The sequence below is a fragment of the Dromiciops gliroides genome, chromosome 4 (assembly GCF_019393635.1).
Source record: "Dromiciops gliroides isolate mDroGli1 chromosome 4, mDroGli1.pri, whole genome shotgun sequence".
In the NCBI taxonomy this organism is placed as follows: domain Eukaryota; kingdom Metazoa; phylum Chordata; class Mammalia; order Microbiotheria; family Microbiotheriidae; genus Dromiciops; species Dromiciops gliroides.
In genome coordinates, this window is record NC_057864.1 from 211,164,416 (window position 1) to 211,188,482 (window position 24,067).

Consider the following 24,067-nt stretch of genomic DNA (forward strand, 5'->3'; position numbering starts at 1 on the left):
TGTGACTAGCTAGGCAAATCACTTAACCCCAATTGCCTTAAACATCTGGAGCCATCTCCAGTTGTCCTGATAATATTTCTTGCCATTGGAGGAAATAATGCCTGGTGACTTTCCACAGCCCTTCCTTACTTAAATCCATTTCATTGCAAGTCATAACATCTGTCATGGTCTTCTTCAAGAACAAAGGACAAACAACAAGAGGGAACTGAATCAAATTTATAAAAATAAGAACCATTTCCCAATTGATAAATGGTCAAAAGATGTGAACAGGCAATTTTCTTTTTTTTGTTTTCCAAAATGGAAGAACTTGTTTATTCAACTTATCCTTAGTCAGAGCCAAAAAATCCTAATGATTTTAATGTGGGTTCTTCAACCAATCTGGCAGGAAGACTTAGTCCATTTCCAGATAAGTGAACCTACTAGTAAATGAGCCCATTTCTATATATACAATAATTAGCACTCTTAAAAAAAACTTCTGAAAATACGGTAGTATAATCTTAGAAGAGCTAGAACCTTCTCTCCATAAATGGACTTGATTTATTTTTCCTTGTGAAACCAGAGACAATTAGAAGTCTATTAAAACCAAAAACTTCCAATGCCTTTTTTTTTTTTTAGTGAGGCAATTGGGGTTAAGTGACTTGCCCAAGGTCACACAGCTAGTAAGTGTTAAGTGTCTAAGGCCGGATTTGAACTCAGGTACTCCTGAATCCAGGGCTGGTGCTCTATCCACTGCGCCACCTAGCTGCCCCCCAATGCCTTTTTAAAGGATGAGACTTTGCCATTATCAGTCCCAGACTATGATCAGAATTTACCTCAGAACATTCTTCCAATGAAATCTTTATTTAGGTACTAGATCCTTCCTATTTCTGATATTTTATGTTCATGCATCTCCAAAATCCCTGCTCTTTAAAACTCTTGAATATGCACTGCTCTAAGCAGATTTCCTTTCCTCCTAGAAGTTAAATCCCATTACCTCATCCTTTGCTGCCTTCATTTCACTGGGTTTAAAATGCCACCCTGATTTTGAACTCTCCCATGGATTTGCTTCCTTTGGGAAATTTTTTTTAATCATAAAACTATTTTATTATTTTCCAATTACATGTAAAGATAGTTTTCAACATTTGTTTTTTATAACAGTTCCAAATTTTTCCCTCCCTCCCTTCCTTCTCCCCTCTTCAAGACAGAAAGCAATCTGATATAGATTGTACATGTACACTCACATTAAACATATTTCTGCATCAGTCATGTTGTGAAAGAAGAATCAGAACAAAAGGGGAAAACCTCAAAAAAGAAAACAACAAAAGTAGAAACAGTGTGGTTCAATCTGAATTCAGATTCCACAGGTCTTTTTTCAGGATGTGGAGAACATTTACTATCATGAGCCCTTTGGAATTGTCTTGGATCATTGTACTGCTGAGAAGAGTCAAGTCTATCACAGCTGATCATCACACAATGTTGCTATTACTGTGTACAATGTTCTTCTAGTTCTGTCACTTCACTCAGCATCACTCCACTTAAGTCTTTCCAGGTTTTTCTGAAATCTGCCTGCTCATCATTTCTTACAGCACAATAGTATTCCATTACATTCATATACCACAACTTGTTCAGCCATTCCCCAACTGAAGGGCATTCCCTTGATTTCCAAAGAGAGCTGCTATAAATATTTTTGTACATGTGTGCCTTTTCCCCTTTTTTGTATCTGTATCCCTCTTTGGGATACAGACCTAGTATTGGGGGATGGGGAATGGGGATATATACAGTACAAGAAGGCCTGAGTTGACTAGATCACATCTGTGCCTCACTCCTTATATTCTAAATGTGAGCTAACTCTTCCCATAGATGCTGCATTTGTAGATTAAACCTTGGGTTAAGGGGATATGGATGTTTTATAACTATTGTTATAACCATGCTTTCTTAGTAAATGCCTTTGCTTTAAATTGATTCTGTCTACTAGCTATTAAAGGTAAGCTTACCAGTAGAAGTCCAAAAGCTATAGTTTTTCAAGTGTGGACTGGAAAGGTACTCTGTGAACCCAAAAGAAGTAGCTGTCCTAAGAGAGACCCAATCTGTAAGTTGGGACAGGAACTTGGAATTTAGAAGGATTGCTTTTATGATAAAGAATGCTAATTACCTCTACCCACAAGTAAAGCTACTTGCTTTCTCCAGAGAGAAAATTCAATTTAATAGGAGTGATTTCAGACGAGCTAATACTGATTTAGTTTTTTAACTCGATAAGTCGTGTCCAACTCTTCATGACCCCATTTGGGGTTTTCTTGGAAAAGATACTGTAGTAGTTTCCTTCTCCAGCTCATTCCACTATGCCACCTAGCTGCCCAGTTTTTTAATACTATGTTTTAAACTAACAAAAAATTATCCAAACTCCAAGTCTTCACTCTTCTAAACAATCATGTAAATTATAACGGCCACACATCATGTCTGGGATTCCCAGTGCCAACATGAATTTAAGCTTGGTGTTCCATATGCCAATCTCCTAGCTGCTATTGTCTCCCATATAAAATAAAATTACTTTGCACTTACTTTGTACATATTTTGTATATACTCATATGTATATCTGTTTCCTCAATGGACTGTGTTTTCAGAGCAGGGACTGTTTCATTTTTGTCTTTGTAACCTTAGCACCCAACAAAGTCCTTTATTAATATTATCTCATTTTATTCTTACAAAAACACTGGGAAGCAGGTGCTATTATTATTCCCATTTTATAGATAAGGAAACAAACTGAGAAAAATAAAGTGACTGGACATGGTTACATAATTAATAAGCCTCCTCAGGGGTGCATTTGAAATTAAATGTTCTTGATTCTAGATCCAGGGGTCTATCAACTAATGTCAGCTTAGATGCCTTTCAGTACCTATAGTCCTGATCTTTTTCAGATGAAGATACCTTACCCTCAACAGAACAGCAATCAAAATGTCTACACAGTATCAATTTTTAGTTCCACATGAAATGGTGCATCAAGTGTTAGTTCACAGCAACTGATCTTACCTGATCTTACACTTATGGACAGTAATCAAAGTAAATAAATCCCCTTATAATACATAAAATAATACTTCTACAGTTAGAAGAAATATCATAATACTGAGAAAAGATTTTTTTTCCAAGTGTGGACTCCCACAAAACTAAGAGCTCTGGCTTGAAACAAATAAATAGACAGTAACTAGAGTACTATAAATTAGATGAGTAGCCAGAGCAAATTTATTAATCAATTAATTAATTAATTGAGAGGCTGACAATTTCATTAAACTGAGTAACTTTTTTGTAAGCTAAGATATCTGGAAAAAATAGAATTTATAATGTGCCAAAAAAATAATTTAAGGGCAATACTGTCTTATTATATACTTAAGAGAGGCAACAATGGAAAAGGGAAACTAATTGTAGTACAAGTTAAGATTATCAAAATTAAACAGACATTTTTATGAAAGAAATATCAGTACAAGATGGATAACCTTCCCGAGGTATCATAAAAAAGGGAAAAGGACTTATATCAGATGGAGAATGGCATAACAAGTTGTGGTATATGAATGCATGGCATGCTATTGTGTATCCAAGCTCCAACTTCAGTAAGCTGGCCTTCACTTGCCAGCCTTGTTTCACTCAGGGCTGCTACTTGGATGCAATACCCACTGAGTTCTCTCACAACAAGAGTTGCTCGTCTTTCAGGTCTACTGGATTTCATGTCATCCATAAGCAGGTATACATTCTATGTACAGATGTTGAGTGAAAAAGTGAGTGACTTCACAGACATATGCTTTAAGAATAATTGTGCTATTCTTACAGAAAAAAAATGGAAAGATGTAGGCTAGATGATAATATAATTAAGCAGATTTAAAACTAGCTGAATGGGGGGTAGCTAGGTGGTGCAGTCAATAAAGCACCGGCTCTGGATTCTGGAGGACATGAGTTCAAATCCGACCTCAGACACTTGACACTTCACATTTACTAGCTGTGTGGCCCTGGGCAAGTCACTTAACCCTCATTGCCCTACCAAAAAAAAACCAAAAACCTAGCTGAATGGCCAAAGAATAGTAATGAACACTTCAATGTCAAATTGGAATGAAGAACCCAAGGATCTATGCTTGGCCCTGTGATGCTTAACATTTTTTATCAAAGACGTGGATAATGGCATAAAGCTGAGAGAAATAGTTAACACTTTGGATGATAGGATTTGAAAAGATCCCAACAGATTAAAATATTGTAGTGAGTATAATAAGGTGAAATTCAAAAATAATGTCTTATACGTGAATTTTTTTAAAAACTTCATAAGTAAAAGATGAGAGAAGCATGGCTAGAGAGCAATTCATCTGAAAAAGACCTAGGAATTTTAGCAGACAAGTTCAATGTTAGTCAACAATGCAACATGTGACCAAGAAAAATAATGCATTCTTGTACTAAGTTGAGAGACATGCCAAGGACTAAAGAGGTAATAGTAACTAACTGTACTAGGCTCTGATCAGATCTCATCTGACCTACTGCGTTCAGTTCTGGGTACATTTTAAGAAGGGCAACAAGTTGAAAAATGTTCAGAAATAGATGAGAAGCACAGTTAAAAGCTTCATGATCACATCTTAGCAAGGAATAGTTAAAAGAAATAGGAACATTTCACCTGGGGGCAAGAGAAAACTTAAAAAGGGAACCTGAATTGTTTAAAAGACTAGATTTGATTTGAGTAATGGCAGAATAGGAATTTCATTTGTTCTCTTTGACCCTAAAAGGCATAACTAGATAGAAGCAATGAAGAGAAAAATTTAGGCTGAATATGAGGCAAAACTTCTTAACAATTAAAACTGTCCAGTAGAGGAAGGGGATTAATATAGCAAAGGGTCTATGTCTAATATGTTACAAAAGGAATTCAATGCAGATATATTGTGCTATATTACTTCCAACAAAGAGATTCTGTGAAATTTGTTTAAGCTGGTCTCTTATACAACTCCCTACCATATATACAATCCATGCTTTTCGCTTTTCTCCTTTATCTTATTATCATTGTGTTTATTATTACAGAAAATTATAAAGAATAATAAAAATTAAAATCTCAACCTTAATAAAATATTAACAGAATTAAAGTTTACAATTATATAGTACTTTAAAATCAAAGGCCTATTCCAATGATTCATAATGTCACAGAGGTACCCCCCAGTTCTTAAAGGCTATGTCTGTGTAGTACAGGTTTACCATTCAACAGGAAAGGCTGTGTGTCCATCATGTAAAGAACTAGCTACCTAATGTGGAGAGGTTTGCCCTCAATAGAATGATCACCAGATGACCACAATAAATTTATGAAAATAGTTTCAGGAGGCATAGGGGTTAGCCACCTAATGAAGAGAATACACAAATCTTATCAGTGTAAGAGGTTCTCCCTTTAACAAATCACTACCCTGGGGCAGCTAGGTGGCACAGTGGATAGAGCACAGGCCCTGGATTCAGAAGGACCTGAGTTCAAATCAGGCCTCAGACACTTACTAGCTGTGTGACCCTGGGCAAGTCACTTAACCCTAACTGCCTCATACACACACACACACACACACACACACACACACACACACAAAGAGAGTAAATGTTGGGGGGAAAAAAATTCACTTCCCTCCAAGTCTCACTGAATGACATTCATGATTTTGTTGTGATCTTTTTAAGTATGACAGCAATCAAGCCCTTTATAATCATTACTTCATTTGGTCTTCACAACAACCATGCAAGTAGAAATAGGCAAGTAGAAGAAACTAGACCTCAGATAAATTAAGTAATTTGCCTGGAATCAAACCTAGGTTAGTGATTCCAAGTTCAGGGCTCTTTCTAGAACACCAAGCCTCAGAATTAACACTGGCACTCAAGAATATTGTTTAGGGGCAGCTAGGTGGCACAGTGGATAAAGCACTGGCCTTGGATTCAGGAGTACCCGAGTTTAAATCTGGCCTCAGACACTTGACACTTAGTAGCTGTGTGACTCTGGGCTAGTCACTTAACCCTCATTGCCCTGCAAAAAAAAAAAAAAAATATATATATATATATATATATATATTGTTTAGCTCCATTTCTGGGTAGCAAACAATGATGACAGTCACTTGAGAATAAAGAATAAAAATATTAAGTTCATATTCCTATTTGACATTTGAAATGTTCTCCCCACAACAATATGTTCATAACAAATAAACTAATAGCCTGAAACATTAAACAGTACTGCAATCCAAAAATTAGGGAAAGGGGGCAATCACTTCTAAAATAATAACAGAAAAATTTCAAGTCCTCCCAAGTTCCACATGGGGAGTTAGTACCATTACTATCTAGGTTATCTCCTAAGGTTTTCTGACTCAAGCCCTTTATTGGCAAAACTGGGGAAAGCATCCTATTAAGCAGCCTGGCACTTTCCATTTGCAAACAATCTTAGCTCAAGTCCTTTTAATAACAATGATTATAAAATACCATCTGTGGCCTAGCTTACAACAGTCCATTCTGTTCATTACTCTCTCACTGTCCACTGACAAAACACACTAGTACTTTTATTGGCTCCTCCTGTATACTTCCCTTAGAGGATTCACCCACCACACTTGGGGATGGGGGCAGAGGGGAGGGGACACATCAGGAGTCAAAGGGAACAAGGTTATACTACCTCTTTTCCTTAGAACTCTTATGTTAGAAAACTGAGTTAAACTTTCTACTCAATTAGGGTGGCCTGTACCTGTCTAGCACTATTGTCCTTACAACCCTTCTTGGTAAGAAGTTGTATCTTTCCCCAAAAGATCACACATACAATATCTTGGAGTTGCCAGATGCCAATACTGATCCCAAGTTCACTTCCACTTCACTGTGATCATATATCACTTCACTGTGATATATTACATAAATTATGCACACAGAGGCAAAATCCAATTTAATTCAATAAATATTCATTGACAACCTATTACATGCAAGTTACTGTGCTAGTCAAAAAATATAAAACACAGTCCTTACTTTGAAGTAACATGATCTAGCAGCCCACAATTCATAACTAAGAAAGGTTACCATTTTTTCTGAAAAGAAGCAGACAGCTTAACCCTCCAGTTTGTCTCTGAAACAAAATGACTTCTTAAAGCTCTAGGTGGAGTTTCTTCTGACTAAATACAATACTTCAACTTACGAAGAAATAGCCAATTTTGGCTGTGACTGTTATCTTCTTCAGACTGCTGTTTTCACTCTCCAGACAGTTCCTTATTTTTCTTACAAACTACTGCTTAGTTTCACTTATCTTTTTGAGGTATCATTAAAAGCTAATTTCCTAAATAGGCTCTTCCAAAATAATCATCTACAACTTTCTATACATCACCCACCTGAGAGGCAATGAAGCCTTTAAATATATCATATACCAAAATTCTAGAGCATTATAATCCAATATTCAGTTTTTAAGATTTCAAGAGAACACTAATTTGCACAATAGAAAGCGCATAGAATAAAGAAACAGGTGCTCTCGGGGCAGTAGCTGACTGTATGACCCTGGGCAAGTTCTCTGTGGGACTCAGTTTCTGCATTTGTAAAATATGGGAGACAGAACATATAGTCTTGAAAATTCCTGCTAGCTCTAGGATCCTAGGAATTCAATTAAATGCACATTGTTTCTCAAAAGTACAAAAAGTCAGGAACTTAGAAACTTGCTACTGGAATTATTTTGCTCACAATTACATTCATAAAGAGGACGCACCTATGCCTAAGCAGTACAGTTGCAGAAAATATTAAAGAAAGGTGTACTAAATAAGTGTGCACAATATTTAAGGTGATTTAACATTTAATTCAATGCCCTACCTGTCATCTTCTCCTACTCTTTTGCCTCTATCTCTGCCACTGCAGGTGAATCCCAGACAGATTTCCAAAAATTGTTTTGTGAATTGCATCATCTACCTGTTAGCAGGGATAATTTCACCAAAAGTATAGGAGGAATTTTGGCATAAAGAAAGCAAGAGTGAAAAAGTAAATTGATAGTTGCCCCAAACACTTAAAACATGTTACAGGTATCACAAAAGCTATTAAAAAGTCAGGCTACAGGGGCAGCTAGATGGCGCAGTGGTTAAAGCACCGGCCCTGGATTCAGGAGGACCTGAGTTCAAATCCGGCCTCAGACACTTGACACTTACTAGCTGTGTGACCCTAGGCAAGTCACTTAACCCCCATTGCCTGCAAAAAAAAACAAAAACAAAAACAAAACCCTCACTGCCCTGCCCCCCCCCCCAAAAAAAGTCAGGCTACATAATACCTCTGTCAAAAAATTATGTATTCTCTGGAAAACCGAAAGAGCAATCAGTGTGTCAGTTTTGGCTTCACCAACCTACTTCCCAGCAAATCTGCTGATCCTGTGAGCTGAATATGCCTAACAAGAACAGGTTGATGTGACTGCTAATTATTACGTTCAGAAGCATTTAACTTCTGCAGAGATTTAATAGGGTGGAAACTACTTAAAGTTGGGAAGAAAACTTCCTACAGTTATAAATATGTATTCTCCAAAAATATATATTTTATGAAACATATTTGAAAAAAATTTAATTTAAAAAAAGAAATATATTTGCTAAGTAAATCATTTATAATTCCTTTTAAGGAATCCTGCAGATGTCAAAAACCATGATTTTGGTTCTTCTAACCATGATTTATGGTTCTTCTAACTATAACAAAGGAATACTACTAACTACATCTTTCATTTTTTATGAATTGCTAACTAACCTGAAAAGAAACTCAATAGCTATCATAATTCTTTTCTAGAAAAATTTCAAAGTAAGGCTACAAATTGGATATATCAAAGGCTATTTATTATTCATTCTATCTGAATATAAATGGCATAGTCATCATTTGCCCAGCAGGTAAGCAGGACAGAATGGACAGAGGCATGTTTTCCATTGAAGAATACACCATAGTCCTATTTCCAATGACCACAGTGCCATGTGTGTGTTTGGACCAAAAGGATGATAACCAAAAAACAAAACAAAACAAAAAGATGATAACAACAGAAGAAGATGGATTTCACAGGCACTAAAAGCTCAAGAGAAGCAGCTGACCAGATGGTAAATAAATGCAATGAGGAATGAAACAGGTAGCCATGGATCTTGATTCCAACTACAAGTGGCCTTGGAACCCCTAAAAGGAAAAGAGCCTCAGCTCTGGGATCCCAAACAAATGGACTGCTATCATGAAGGTCATAAACAGTATATTGTAGAGCATAATCTTTGTTATTAAAAGGTCTTTTTTTGTGATTTGAGTGAACACATTTACAAATAGGGAAGTACTAGGTACATTTCCAAGGTTTTAAGGTAAGGATTCAGGCCAAAAGTATGACAAACCCCAAAAGGCTTCATTCACCTCTGACAAAAGGGTGACAAATATTTACTTAAATTTATTAAAAAGTATACAATCATAATGATTTTTCATACTGTTGCTTTTTTTTTTTAAGTGAGGCAATTGGGGTTAAGTGACTTGCCCAGGGTCACGCAGCTAGTAAGTGTTAAGTGTCTGAGGCCGGATTTGAACTCAGGTACTCCTGACTCCAGGGCCGGTGCTCTATCCACTTTGCCACCTAGCTGCCCCCATACTGTTGCTTTTTAAAGTTCTTTTCCTTCCTCCAAAGGAGCTGAGAAGTTAAACACCTGCTGCCAATCCCTTCAGTACAATTCAAAAAGCATGAAATGGCTATTTTTCTACTGCTAGACAAGCATTTGGTCCTTGAATGTAGCCTATTATTTTCATGGATTGTTATATTTTAATATATACACAAATAGGAATGTCACAACTCATTCTTAATTAATGTGCAAACTGTAGATTAGCACCTTTTTTTTTTTAAGTGAGGCAATTGGAGTTAAGTGACTTGCCCACTGTCACACAGCTAGTAAGTAAGATTAGCACTTTTGTTGAGTTCTGTTCACCTACATAATTCTTTATAAATCTTCCTAGTCTTTTTTTTTAATTGTATATATCCCCCATAAATGATACGGTGTATAGAAAACTGGATTTGGAGTCAGATGACCTGGATTCAAATCTAAACTCTACCGCCTAGCTGTGTGACTTCTCTGGGCCTATTTCCTCATCTGAAAAATAAGAAAGTTAAACCAAAGGATTTCTAAGTTCCCATCCAGTTCGATGCCTTAGGATCATTTGAGAGTCAAAATTACTTCTCTTGTCTTCTAAATGTTTAGCACTATAAGTGATAGGGGGCCAGGAGAGGGGGAAAGGAGGTGGCATTTATAGAGCACTTACCATGTGCCAGGCACTGTGCTAAGCACTTTTTAAATAAATATTATCTCATTTAATAGCAAGATAGATGCTATTATTATCCTCATTTTACAGTTAAGGAAAGTGAGGCAAACAGAAGTTAAGTGACTTGCTTAGGGTCACACTGCTAGTTAAGTGTCTGAGGCCAGATTTGAACTTAGGTCTTCTGACTGAGGGCCCAGCTCTTTATTTACTCACTCCCTGTATCACTAGCTACTTGTTAAGGCTGTGCTCAAAAAAAAAAAAGCTGACTCAGCAATGTAGACTTAATATCCTTCTTATTAAAACTATTTTCTTACTACATAATTGCAAAGTCCAAACCATCCAAATTTAGCAGCCCATATGAAATCTACTAACTCCAAAATAGTACAGCCTTACCTAAAAATAATGGCCTGATCTCCCAACCAAGAGGCCCAACTTTTTAAAATGTCTTTACATAGCTCAAAGATGTGGACTTTTGCCTTAATACAACTTTTATTCCCATCATTGAATGTTTTGATCAAATGTAGCAAGTAGCCTTCTTCTACTTCTTCTTCTACTACCACCACCACCACCATCACCACCACCACCGAACATTTTAAAAGACGGTTTTATTGTGATTGTGCAGCTGAGGTGGCACAGGAGACAGAGTATATTTCTATTTCTACCTCCAGAAAACCTCTTCCATCTTCCTTAGTTCAAATGTGGCCTTAGATACTTACTAGCTTGTGTGACCCTTGGCAAGTCACTCAACCCTGTTTGCCTCAGTTCCTCATCTGGAGCTGGAGAATGGTGAACCATTCTATTATCTTTGCCAAGAAAACCCCAAATGGGGTCACAAAGAATAAGACATGCATGACTGAAAAATGACAAACAAAAATTGTGATAGCAATGGTGATACATCACCCGTTTGCACAATCTACATTATCTGTTAAATATGAAAGGCTTTTTGGTATTTTTAGGCCTAACATTACCTATTTCTAAATGTTTTGTTGGTGTTTTTTTAAAATGGAACCAACATTATGACAACAGAATATTAACCTACTGAATTTTAATCCCATAATAAGTTCAAATTGAGCTATAAAGGCTTGAATGTGTCTCTAGCTTGAGGCTGGCAGATGCAGGATAAAGGAAAGAGGCAGAGCAACAAAGAGGTGATGGATAATTGCCCCATTTTTTTCTCTTGCCAAAAAAAGAAACAACACAGAAATTATACACCCATATTGTTGCTCTTCATACACAACTATCTGACTTTTCAACTCAGTCACTCCACACCACCCCAACTATTTCCTCCTTTAGACTCACAATGCCTGCTGAGGTAGCCTTTCTCACCAAGGCAAGCCTCTTCACATATACCCTTGATCCCATCCCTTCCAATATTCTCCAACAGATTGTACCCTTCTCTAAGCTTCAATCTTGCCCTATCTACGGGTTCTTTTCCTGTTGCCTATAAACACTAAATTGTCCTCATCCTTAAAAAGATAAAAATAAAAAACCTCTCATTTGGCCCTACCATCCATCCCCTCAAGCTCTCATCTTTCTCTCTCCTGACTTTCTCAGGCAAACTTCTTGAAAATTGTCTATATTCAGGGCTTCTCCTTCTCTCTCTTTACAGCATTCTGTAATCTAACTTCTAATTTCAAATGAAGCTGCTCTCTCCTAAAATTACCAATGATCTCTTAATTGGCAAAGCTAACAACCTTTTCTAATCCTTATCCTTCTTGACCTCTATACAAGCAACTGACACTGCTGACCACTATCTCCTCTGAGATACCTTATCCCGTCCTGAATTCTCATCATACTGTTCTGTCTTGGTTCTCCTCTTAGCTGTCAGATTGTTTCTTTTCCGTCTCCTTCACTTAATCACCATCCATGTCATGCCAACTATCTATGCATATACTTCAAAGACTCTACTTTGAGTCCTCTCTTCTTTCTCTATACTCTCTCATTTGGTGACCACATCAATTCCCACAGGTTTAATTGAATCTATGCAAAGAAATGAAGCTAGATGTCACAATTAATAGAGTATTGGGCTTTAAATCAGATACACATTACTTCAAATCCAGCCCCTGTCTTACAGGCTGTTTGACCATGGGCAAGTCACTTAACCTGTCTACCTCAGTTTCTTCATCTGCAAAATGGAGATAATAACATAGTGAGGATCAAATGAGATCAGTATCTGTAAACCATTTTGCAAATAAAGCGCTATCTATACATACAGCACTGGTTTCTCTCCCAAGGTCCAGTACTACATAAACCCATTGAACATTCCAAAAGCTAAGTCCCATAATAAGTATGTCAAGCTCAAAATGTTCAAAAAAGAACTCCCTACCTACCTTTCCCCCAAAATCCACTCCTTTTCTAAATTTCCCAATTTTCATTAAGGATACCACCAACCTTCCAGTCGCCCAGCATCAGCCTTGACTCCTCATTCCCAAACACCCCAAATATCTAATCAGTTGACAAATCTTGCCATTTCTATCTCCCCTTGCATATATCCTCTTCCAACAGTCACACAGCAGTCACGCAGGTCAAACTGTCATCAACTTCACCTCCTATTTGGACTCCCTGCCTCATGTTTCTCCCTACTCCAATCCATCATCCATGTAACCTCCAAAGTGATTTTCCTATAATGCAGGGCTGACCATTTTACAGTCAAAGTCCAGTGACTGCCTATCACCTCCAGGATCAAATATAAACTCTTGTTTGACATTTAAAGCTCTTCACAACTTAGCCCCACAAACTGGAAGCAAAAGGATCTGAAAAGCCCTAGTGCTCCCTTCTCACCTCCACCTCTTGAAATGTCAGATCTCCTTTAAGACTTAGCTGAAGCAACCAACACCTTTACTGGTCTCCCTGGCTGCTAGTGCTTTCCCTCCTCAGATTATCATGTATATGTTTGTATGTGTTGTTTATGTTTATGTATGTGCATATTTTCTCCACCATTTAAATGAAAGCTCCTTAAGGAGCTATTTTGTTCTCCTTGTAATATGGCATTCTAATATGGTTGTTTACATTAAAGAGATTAAACTATAGTTTATTTTAAGAAAAAAGTCCAAGAGCATAATTACTTTGAGAAAAATTTAGGTGATATGTTTTCATCCTAATCCCACCCCTATAAGCCCCCCAAAAAATCCATTGACCCTTAAATTCATAGTTTCTCATAATTAAGAATAACAGTGATACACCAAGGAGTTCCAAGTATACATAAATGATAAGCTCTTTTGAGTTGGGGCCCATGGTGAAAATTATAAGGGAGCATATTTCAATTTGAATTCTGTAATAATGGGTTTGGGACCGCCCAAAGGCCCCAGCTTGATTGGATTGACTGAGATTGACTGACTTCACTGATCAACTCACTTAAAGTTAATTCTATTAAAGCCACACCTGCCTGGCCCTCAGAAGGGTGTGGTTTCAGAGATTGTGGACTCTGACCTCAACAGGGTCCACCCTCAAGTCCAGTGAACCAATGGGTGATGCTAGCCAATTAGCTTGAAGCAGGGTGGAAGTTCCGGCTGGTGGTAGAGAAATTGAGGAAGGACTAGGCAAGGCTGGAACAGTAACAGTAGGCTAGATAGGCCTTTTCTTACCTTTCTGACCCAGGTGTTCCTTTTTTCTAACAAATGCTTAATGCCCAAAAACTGGTGCTAAAGCTTCTAATTTATAAGTAAATCCTAGCTAGCTTTCCCTACACTTGGGACAGGAATAAGACAACCACACATTTAATTTTACTTGTCACAATTCCTAGAAAAATTAGAGCTATCTTAATTAAGTAATAGGCTGCTTCCTAATGCTGCAAATTCCCTATCACTGGTGGGATTCAAATAAAACATGTCAGAAAGCTTTGTGACAAGGGCTTGGATTAGATGATTTCTGAGTTCACTTCCAACTATGAAATTCTTTGATTCCATGAGGTATGATTGTAAAGAAATAGGTCTTATTTACATAAACCAAACAAATTCATACCACATACTATTTCAACATTACTACAAAACAGAGCGAAGAACTATGTCCATTTTCCAAACAAAAAAAGACATCTTCCTACTATAAATGTTACACTTCACAAGTTAGGTACAAACTATTCACATAAAATACTCACTAACATTCACATCACTGATATTCAGATGATATCTCTAATGTAAACACAATGTAAATATACATTGACATTAGAGTAAAAACAAAGTTAAGAAATAAAATTAAAGCTACATGTGGACATTTTAGTTTAAAAAACTATAATTACCCTTCTTAAGACAACAATGACAGAAAGCTCGGCACAAGTTCTAAAAAGTGAGGAGGAACAATGATTCAACTGGATACATGTATATTGCATGTATGCTTTCTACTTCTAAATATACTTCCCCAACCTATACTCCTTTTTTACTTGGATGTCTTAATATTAGCTAGAGTAGATAGTCAAATATTGGTATTGATGATATTTATACTGATTGATATTCAAATATTGATGACTTACTTGAAAAGAAAAAAGATATTTCGGTTACAGCTTTAGGATTACCCTTAGGCATAAAAATAGAATAGGAAAGAAGATAAATAGCTTGAAACTTCACCTTACTCATCTCAACAGCAATGGAGTTCATTAGTGATCAATTAGTAAAACTGCTTATTCAATTCCTGAAGACAATTTTTAAAAAGTAAAAAAGTATGTCTACACAACATCGATATTAGATGAGGCAAAACTTCTTACATATCATATTCTTCAGCCATAATTAAAAGGGTATTTACATTTTAAAAGGAAAAAGCAAGTTACTTAATGACATAGAAGGAAAATGTGGTTTTGCAAATGTGTCTGTTTCCTTTATTTTAACATTATTTCATGTAGTAAAATAAAATGGAATCTATCTTGAACCTGCTCTTCAAGTTGGAGACACACCGACAAAGATTCTTCTTCCACCCCCGGTGACCTCAGAGATAAGGTTTTAAACCCTCAGTGATTTTACTATAAGACAAATTAAGTCAAGCAGAGACTTACAAGGTCCCCATTCCCCGCCTACCTCTCCCCCCCAACCCCCCACCCCCATCATTCGCACGTACACATCCCACTACCACCACTAGGGGATTCCGTTTAAGTCCCTCTTTGTGGATAGACTTTTCTTTCTGAACTGATGTTTTTCTCGGACAACGTTATAGTGGGGTGGGGGCGGTAGGGTGGGGCAAGACCTAAGGATGGAGATATTAATATTTTAATATCTACTCTAGCTAACGGTCCAGACACATCCACATTTAACCCTAAATCCTTTTCGGGCCGGTCAAGGGCCTGGCTAGAGGAGGAAAATTTTTAAAAATAAAAAATAAAGCAGGTATGATTTAGGAAGAAAGGTTGGGAGCGAGGGGGCTCAAGAGTTCCCTAGAAGAATGTGAGTCCTCTTATACTCCCCCAAGAGGACTATGGTCACTTTGAAAGAGCTTCTTCTAGGCAATGAAGTGTTGTTGCGCTTTTTAAAAAATTATTCATTTTATTGGTGCGTTTGTGCGAGCGTCAATGAAGATGTCCGAGGAAGCGGCTTGGGGACTGGGGCTAGAAGGGAGTCAGCGAGTCCTAGGCAGAGAGCGGGGAGCGGGAACAAAGCTGACCCACTTCTCCAGCCCGGCCCTCTCCAGCAGCAGCCCCAGCCCTGGGGGGCATCCAACTGGTCCGGAGTTGGGAGGAGGATAAGTAGGAGGAGGAGAAAGAGAAGGAGGATGGGTGGGGGGAGGGAGGAAGGACGGAAAGCTTCCTTCCTTAGTCTCCGCGTCCGCTCCCAGGACCGGGGCCGCGGGCTGGCTGGGAGAGAAGCGCTCCCAGGGCTCCCAGTAGATCCGGCCCCTTCCTCTCACAGGACTGAAAACCTCCGCCTCCCCCAGTACCGGACCCGGACCCGGGGTCCGAGGTTGGAGGGAAGGACCCTCCAGAGTCCCCAGCGCCCGGGCCGGGCCGGGCCGGGCCTCGCCTCACACAGCCCCGCTCCCCAGGCCCAGAGCCCGCTGCTCGCCTCCGGGGCCCTCCAGCTTCAGGCCTGCCTCTCCCCCGCCGGAGGCCACGGTGAGGTGCGGTCAGTCCTTAGACCGGGCTCCGAGAGCGAACAGGCAGCTCCCGGGGCGACCCCCGGAGCCAAAAAGGGGAAGTCCGGACTTACCTGTCATTACTTTCTACGCCATCTTGGATCCACTTGTCAACGTCCCCACAAAGCATTATGGGAAAGAAAGAGCCTTTAAAGTGACTCCCCCCACTCCAACCTCTCCCCTCCCCCCTCCTCCTGCCGGCCGTCCTCTGCTGGGTCCCCTCCCCTCCCCTCCCCCAGGTCGAACTCCCGCCCTCTCAGCTTCCACCGCCCCCTCGCTTCGGCCACGCCCCGAGCCGGAAAGTTTGGGGGGGGGGGGGAATGTACCTCCCCAAGTCTGTCAGAGAGCCGCAGCAGGGCCCCGTAACCTCCGCCACCGCTACCACCCCCCCCTTCCGCTACTCCCATTTGCATTTGAAATTCACAGCCTAGTTTAACCCCTTGTTTTGTTTGTTACTGTTATTTTCTTGGGGGGGGGGGGGCAATTGCCTCTGCCTCGGGATGCCGAGATGCCAAGCACCCCTCCCCCACCCGCCCTTTTAACCACTCTTCTTCCCTTTGCTCAGTTACCCGCCAGTCTTGGCCGGGACCCCAGCAGCCTGTACTTCAGTTGTAACTTTTTCCTGCTAAGTAGTTGAGAATATTTGTTGATTTATTTAGATGCATTTAGATATTTATTATTACTGTATTTTAATATTTGTATTTATTATTGACATATATACATAATAACTTAAAACTGCACTAAGATTTTTGGGATGCCCTGTATAGTATAATTTATACATATGTATGATATGTATATACACGTATATATGTGTGTGTGTGTGTGTGTGTATATATATATATGGAGATGGCTTCATATCTGTGAACAGTTCCCCTTTCCCCTCCCTCCCCCAAAGGAATGCATGTTTAGCTCCGGCTTGCAAACTCCCAACAGGCTTGCTTGGCACTGTCCACTCTGGGGAAAGGAGCAGAACCATGGAAATTCAGCAACAGAAGGTTGTCCCTTGATAGGCGCAGTTATTTGTTGGCTATTTATCTGTCTGTTTAACTGTCTATTTATATGCCGTTTCAGAGGTACGCTTTTTTTTCTTTTTTCTTTTCTTTTTTTTTTCCTTTTTTTTTTTTTTTGCACAGCCTTCCCTCCCTCCTGGGATACTGTGCATGTAGTGTGGACATCGTGTTCTGGAGAAAACTATCATCTTGAGGTTTTTGGTTTTGTTTTTTGGTCGATTGTTTTTTAAATTGTAATCAACTAAAGGGTATGCGACTTCATTTTTGCTTGTTTATCCGCCCTCCCTCCCACAGTCCCTGCAGTCACCCCAAGTGAATGATTTAACCAGAGACCTCTTCTTTCTCTAGCCCACTCCCCACCTCCCTGGATCAGGAATGTGGCATTAAGTCTAGCCTGTTTCACCCTTTTAAGCCTATTACTTCTCGGAGCAGCCCATAACTCTAGTAGCTCAACTTTAGGAGGAGGCGGTGTGGCATGTGGAGGAGCAGGAGGAAATCCACCCCGAGAGCCTTTTGCTGACGCCACTGGCACCTACATGAATGAACTGATTAAACTCTGGATGTGGTCGTGTCTGTAACTAGTCCCTCCAATTCTGGAACGCGTGTTTCTGTGTATTCATGGGCTAGAAATTGCTCAGCCTGTAGAAACCAAGGAGCAGTTAATTCCCGTGAGCTCTAAGCATTTAATCTCCGCCTCTGCCTGGAGTCAACGTTTTAAAGCTTCCAGCCCTTCTCTTCCCAAAAGAAAACGAAAGGGCTAATTCAACTGTTATTTCTAAGCACCTTGATGTGATGAGGGAAGTACAAATTTACCTAGGCTGTCTAGCCAGAAATAGTAACTACAGGCAAGGGATCCCTCACTCCACCTCTACCAAGGAGTCTTTGGTGCTTAGTCTCAGCCTGTGAGGCAGAGATTTCAACATCTCCAAGCATACTCGTTCTGTGCCTGGTCTTGAATAAAGGAGAGAGCTTACAAACATGAAGCAGAATAAGAAGGGAGGGAAAGAGAGCTATGGCAGCAGTTTTGTCGTTCAGTTTTCCAATAGCCTTTTCCGTCTACCTGGTGCTGCTTCCAGATGAAGAGCCTCCTTCCTTCCCCCTTTTTGCTCAGACTGAAAAGATCCAGGGGGCAGGTAGGTGGCATAGTGGATAAAGCACCGGCCCTGGATTCAGGAGGACCTGAGTTCAAATATGACCTCAGACACTTGACACTTACTAGCTGTGTGACCCTGGGGAAGTCACTTAACCCTCATTGCCCTGCAAAAAAAAAAAAAAGTAGGTCAGACTGAAAAGATCCTATTTATCCATCATTTGAGCTGGCAGAAGTCTTAGAGATCATCTGTGACTTCATTTTTCAGATGCCTCAGGCCCCAAAAGTCACACTGTATTTTATTGAAGTCCTGGGATAGATTCGACTAAAGTCCTACAGGGTGGAGGTGATCTGAGTGCTTGCTATGAAAAAAAAGTTGGGGCTTCTACAGGTCCAATAGGCAATGAAATCAGACTCTTATCTAAGAACTAGTCTGTGTGTTAAGAGTTTGATCAACGGATGATGAATTTTGGGAACACAGTAACTCAAAAACTGTCTCCTAAGGAATGGAAAAATTGCTCATCTATGTCATAGAAGGGAGAACTACGTATGTCTGACAAAATCACAGATCTTTTGAAACACTGAAGTATCTAAGACTTAAGGTTTAATTTACAAAAGTCAAGTCAGCAAGCATTTATTAATCGTCTGTTTTGTGCAAGGCACTGTGCTAACCACTTGGGAGTGCAAAGAAAGGCAACTTACCAGAAATAAATAAATAAAAACAGTCACTACTTGTAAAGAACTTATAGTCTAATGTGGGAGCCAACATAAAAACAACTATGAACTAATATGATATAAAAAGGATAAATTGGAAATAACATCAGAGGGAAGGCAATAGCATAAAGGGGGATTGGGAAAGGCTTCTTGCAGAAGGTAAGACTTTAGCTGAAACTTAAAGGAAGCCAGGAAAGCCAGGAAGCAGAGAAAGGGAGGGAGATGGAGTTGTAAATCAACATTGACCTTATCACTCTACCTAGTTCTTATTACTTTGCTTTGCAGATATTCTGCTCTATCTTGTTTACCTTCTATCTGAGAAACTCTGGAGACAGAAGTCCTATAAGCTGGATACAGTACTCAGGAAAGCACCCAAAGGTAGGAAGCACCTAGTATTTTAGGTTCAATGCTGAAACAAAATGAGGCATTTTGTAGGTCATTCAAGTTTTTAAAAATGAGATTTACCTAACCATAGTAGGAGACAGGCATTCAATAAAGGACAGGCATTGAATACACACTGATATGATTTGGCTCAGTGAAGCTTCCTTGCCTTTAATTTTCTACCAGCCAAGATTCTGAAAGGACACCTAGAGCTCTTCTGGCTGTTTTGTACTCGGGCAACCAGGAAATCATGTCAACAGCCCTTAGTCCTCTGAGCCAACTAGGTCACAAGGATGGTGTCAATACCTTTCAAGGAAAAACTAGCCTAACTTGCATGAAGGCAGGAGTTTAGACTACTACAGTGGCTGATAAATATTGTTTGAGGAATTACTAGGAAGGAATAACTCCCCTCTCCTTATAAGACAGGAGCAGGTAGGGGTCTAGGGAGCTTCATTCCACTTGAAGAGATTACATGATATAGACCTTTGTCAGAAAGGGGCACCCACAATGGAGTTAGACATGCCTGCTTTCTTGGAGTGACATGCAACTCTTCCTTTAGACTGACCACTTAAGGTCAAAAAGGATGAACTTATGAGTCAGGAAGATAGTTGGTCTATAAAGCCAAATAGATGGGTCTACCTGTGCTCATACCTTGGGCCTTATAGCATACTTACTGTGGCTTTCTATTGGAAGGGACAAACCCATTGGAAGTGTCCCTCTCCCATTGCAAAAAGCCTGTCAGAATGTCACTTGCCTAGCTGTGTGACATTTAAAATCTCATGTGTCAGGGGCAGCTAGGTGGTGCAGTGGATACAGCACCAGCCCTGGATTCAGGAGGTCCGACCTGAGTTCAAATCCAGCCTCAGACATATGACATTCACTAGCTGTGTGACCCTGGGCAAGTCACTTAACCCCACCTTGCCCCACACAAAAAAAAAAAAAACCAAAAGCATTTAAAAAAAGCAAAAAAACAAAATCTAATGTGTGGTCACCTTATTCCTGTCCCAAGAATAGGGAAAATTAGCTAGGCTTTACTTATAAATTAGAAGCTTTAGCACCAGTTTTGGGCAGTAAGCATTTATTAAAGCATACCAGGTATTAGTAAAAAGAGAACAGCTGGGTCAAAAAGAGAGGAAAGCCTAGCTAGGATCTATGGGAGAGAGAAGAGAAAATGAACCGCCTTCACCCATGAGTCTCAGGACAAAAAAAAGGAAGTTCCTGTGCCTGTCAGAGCAGAAGCTACCTTCGAGTCCAGAAGAGAGGGGGTGCCTACACACCACTCCAAGCTAATTGGCTGGTAGCATTCAAGTCCATTGATTCACTGGACTTGAGGGTGGTCCTGTGTTTAGGTACTCTGAGAACACACCCTCTTCAGAGTCAGGTAGGTGTGGTTTCAATCAAGTCAGCTTTAAGTATGTTAATCAGCAAAGTCAGTCAATCTCAGTCAATCCAATCAATCCAAATCAATCCCAGCTGGGGCCTTTGGGAGTTGGCAAAGCCCATTCTTTTCTTACATCTGTAAGGACCAATTGACACAGGCTCAACTGCTATCCACATGGAACCCATGTCCATTTTGACCTTCAAAGTTCTCTTTTACATATTTGCTACATGCTACAATCACCAAAATCAGTACTTTTGAAGGGTCCTGACACCAAATAAGGAAATCAAATCTCTCTCTCTCTCTCTCATGCTCTACCCTTGCTCCCAGAGAAATCTCTAAAACAAAGTTTAGTTATAGCATGTCTAAGGTCTCCCCAAAATGTAGACAACAGGGTCCTTTCGAGGAAAACAACTTAATGGACAAAGAATATCAAATATGACATCTATCTATTTCCTCTAAATTCTTAATTAACCTTAAGACAATTAAAAGCAAAGAATTAAAAAAACAACCCTTAGCTCATTATATGTGTTCTCCCCCTCTTCCTCCCTAGCCTTAAAGGCAGTTTGTAAATATATTTTATTTTAACTTCAGACCTGTGCTGTCTGAGCATTTCACAAGGTTCATATCTCTTGGCCAGCAGGGCATAAACTGTAGGATTCTCCAAGTAGTATGCTCTTAAGGAAATTATTTCCCACTGGTCAGTCAGCACCCTACTCCTCAGGAACTCTGAAATTTATGAGGTAACCACCCAGGCTGGTAGTGTAACCCATTTCTCAGAATGTCTAGTCTCTGGCCTGTGCTCAGCAAAGTAAACAGAAAATAAAAGGCAGCCAAGGAATTTAGGCTTGCTTAGGTTGGTGCATGTTCTTACTGTTAGATGCTTATAGACACACTGAGGGTAGAGACAAAAAGAGATAGTCCCTCCTTCACCTTTCTAGAAATCTAAAAGAGAGAAGGCACCTGAAAAATACCAAAGAGAAGGGCCCAAAATATTTTCTTTTTTTTCTTTCTTTTAAAGAACATCAAATTTTATTAAACAAACCCAGTATCTTGGGCGTTTAATGGGAGTTCAGCCCAAAATAGTGTGAGAAAATAATGGGGTTCTGGGGGACCCAGGGGACCCTACTCGAGGGCCTAACCCAGAGAGCCTTGCCTGAACTTTTAAGACCAGCCCAGAGTCAGTCAAAGTTGGACCTTGGACTGTGAATACAGACAATAGAAGTTAAAACCACACCTACCTGAAAGCTTCAGAGGGTCTTGTCCTCTGTACTCTGACCTCAGCACTTACTGTTCATGGACCACCCTCAAGTCCAGTAAACAAAATAGATTTGAATGATGCTAGCCGATTAGCTTTAAGCAGTGTATAAGGGCTACCTCTCCTCCAGACTGCAAGAAGCTTATGATCTCTCACACTGTCATGGGCTTGAACTCAGAAGGGGGCAGAGGCGCTTTTTACTATCTCTCCCCTCTGAACTTTCTGGACTTGCTTCCCCTTGACTAATATTTAGTATTCTTTAATAAATACTTAATGGCCAAAACTATAGCCTCTAATTTCTAAGTAACAATATATTAGAAACCCCAGCTAAATTCCCTAAAACTTGAGACAGAGATAGGGTACCCTATAAATTTTCAAGTGACACAATAGTTTAGCACCAAAGGAGCACCAAGACCCTTTCTCAGATATGGCCAGTGTGTACCAGTCAAGCTGTGTTAGATCAGAGTAGTATCTCCAACACAGGCTTTCAGTCCAACTCCTTACTCCTTCTAGGCCAGCACTAGATGGGTCTTTGCTTCTTTGGGTGAGATGCCCTCTTCTTCAGGGGTCCTGGACTGCTGAGTTGGGGTCTACTGTTGGGTTGAGGTCTACTGCCAAAGGCCCAGTGGGTTGAAGAATAGTGAGGGTTCACTAGCAGACAGGTTCACTAACCAAAATCAACCAGCAACCCAATAATCTCCTTCTACAGCTACTTTGGTAGCCAGTTCTCTAGGACAGTTCTAGTTTCTTTAGAGTCCTTTTTTCCATTAGAGTACTCTTTATTCACTACAATTTATTGGTGATTTTGAAAATAATAGTAACAAGAATAGCAGCTCTAATTTATATGGTGTTTTAATGGTTTTCAAAGCATTTTAGAAATAGTATCTCATTTACTCCTCACAACATACCTGGGAAATAGATACTATTGTTAACCCCATTTTACAGAAGAGAAAACTGAGACAAACAGAGGTTAAGTGATTTGCCTAAGGTCACCCAGCTAATAAGTATCTGAGGCAGAATTTGAACTTTGGTTTTCCTTACTCCAGTACCAGTATACCTATATCTGCCTACTGGGATATCTGACAATTTGCCCCAAGGAATAGCCATGACTTGGGACCAATGTGTAGCAGTCCACCACAGTGTTTGGAATGTCATCTCTTCTATATTACTGCTTCATAGCCTCACTTGTCTTCTTTTCATTTTACCCCTCCAGAAGTCAACTAGGTAGATGAGTTGATCCAAGATGTTGTCCATTTGCAAGAAAGCAGAGATAGGACTAGATCTTCTCTCTAAAAGTAGGCAGAGTTTGGCCCTAATGTAAAGTCCAAAGTCAGAAAGTAGACTGGAAATATGAGTAATGAAAAAAAATAATTCTACCATAAACACACATTTTGTTGACAGAGACACTGAAGACACAAACCCAGAAGAAGATAATGACTCCAAAACATCAAGAAGCAGAGCCTCAAAGAAAAATACCACTTGAGCACAAATTCAACTAGAATTCCTGGAAGAGATAAAGCAAAATTTGTTTTTTTAAGTTGTAAGTATTTTTATAAACGAAATGAGACGAGGAAAAAAGTAGAAAAATATGAGAGCTATGGAAGAATGAATTGGACAGAAAATTAACAGCAAGGCACAAGAGTTATGAAACCTTACCAAAACAATAAACACCCCCCCCAAAAAATGGACCAAATAGAAGACTCCAAGTGGCAATAAGAAATATTAAAATCAAAAGACTGAAAAAATAGAAGAAAATGTCCTAGGCATCTTATAGCAAAAAAAGCTAACCTGGACAACAGATTAAAGAGGAAAAAATTGAGAATTATAGCACTGCCTGAAAGTCTTGACCAAAAAGAAAAAGAGCCTTGGCATCCTATTCCAAGAAATTTTAGAGGAAAACTGCCTAGATCTCTTAGGACCAGAAGACAAAGTAGAAATAGAAAGAATCCACCAGTAATCTA

At 39.5% G+C, this 24,067-nt stretch overlaps 1 protein-coding gene across 1 annotated transcript in view; it reads right to left on the reverse strand.

The window, feature by feature from the left end:
- HELZ (helicase with zinc finger) overlaps positions 1 to 16,428 on the reverse strand; it is a 272,879-nt gene extending 256,451 nt beyond the window's left edge. The window contains 1 exon segment of the mRNA XM_044001827.1: positions 16,350 to 16,428. The gene's annotated coding sequence lies outside the window, so the exon portion shown is untranslated.
- Positions 16,429 to 24,067: the final 7,639 nt, after the last annotated feature.